This window comes from Juglans regia, chromosome 12 (genome assembly GCF_001411555.2).
Source record: "Juglans regia cultivar Chandler chromosome 12, Walnut 2.0, whole genome shotgun sequence".
Lineage (NCBI taxonomy): Eukaryota > Viridiplantae > Streptophyta > Magnoliopsida > Fagales > Juglandaceae > Juglans > Juglans regia.
This window is the reverse complement of record NC_049912.1, coordinates 4,100,538-4,101,891: the sequence shown is the minus strand read 5'-3', so window position 1 is coordinate 4,101,891 and position 1,354 is coordinate 4,100,538.

Below are 1,354 nucleotides of genomic sequence, written 5' to 3'. Positions count from 1 at the left end.
TAAAATATTTATCTTTTCATTTTTATTTTTTTTTCCTCTTTGCATTGTCTCGGGCCTACCATTATTTTAATTTCCGGAAGTTTTAAGGCTAGTTGGGGCGGTAGAGTATAGATCTCATAATACTTCACTATCATTCATTATTTTATTTTTACTTTTCACTTATTTTTTACTATTATTTACTGCTATTCAATACTCTATTATTACTTTTTACTATTATTCACAGAATATCTGAGATCATCTCACTACTTAAACGCAACCTTATTCTACATTTCATTTTCATCTTCTTTCCCAGATTATAGCTAGATTTGGATGATTTCTTCAATTGAATATCTAAATTTTAGGACATAAAGCGAGGGAGAGACTGTAGTTGGAGAATACTTAATGAAGAGTGCAATGCATATGGAATCATTTCATAAAATATTTCACTTGTGCACTTGTCAGGCCAATTAAAACAATATTCCCTAATAATATAGAACAAAGAAATTATACACATGATCCATTCATTACTTAGCAACGCACAAATCAAGCTAAAGGGGTTTATGATCAGGGTTAGGAGCTGGCGTTTCATTCTTGTTACCATCCTCTTTCCTTCTTCTCTACACTTATAAATATATGAATTTTGGAAATAAAGCCAAGAATGCGATGTGCATCCAGCAGAACTTTGAGATGTAAGTTACATGAGCAAAACAGCCTCCAAGTATCATACGAGCCTTTATTTCTCGCGAACAAAAGGGTTGTAAATAGGGTACCACATATGGTTTAAAATAGTACTGATCCTCATTGAGACAAAGATATTCGAGGTTTCATTTGCCGGAAGTCGTGCAGTGTACATCATAGAGAGAGGAAGGAAGGTGACTAAAGACTTAATTAGTACTAGGTACTCCAACAGTGAATTTGATGAATGCTCTTGTTCCGACGGTAATAAGGAGTTTATCAAAACATCCAGCCTAGGCAACAGTGCTTACATTACACAAAGGTCCTCTAATGTATTTGATAGATGCCTAACCATAGTATAGTACAAAGGCAGTGGAAGGAGAAGTCTCATCATCAATCCCTCAAGAATTGGAAGGTAAAGGTTGAAGGAAGATGGCAATGGAGCTTCGTGGGATGTATGGCAGTGTGGGCAAAACCGGAGGGAAGGAAAAAAGGGGGGGTTGAAATGCCGAAACAGAAACTATGCACAAAAGGTGCATGTGGTGGAATTAAGCCTAAATCATACGTAGAGGCAATTTCATGTTCTATTGGAGCCATTAAAGGCAGCGACGGGAGAATAGAGGAGATACCGAGAAGTGTAGGATTGCCAAACCAGGGAATGAAGGGTAGTATGGGTATTTCGAATGAGATGGAAGTTATC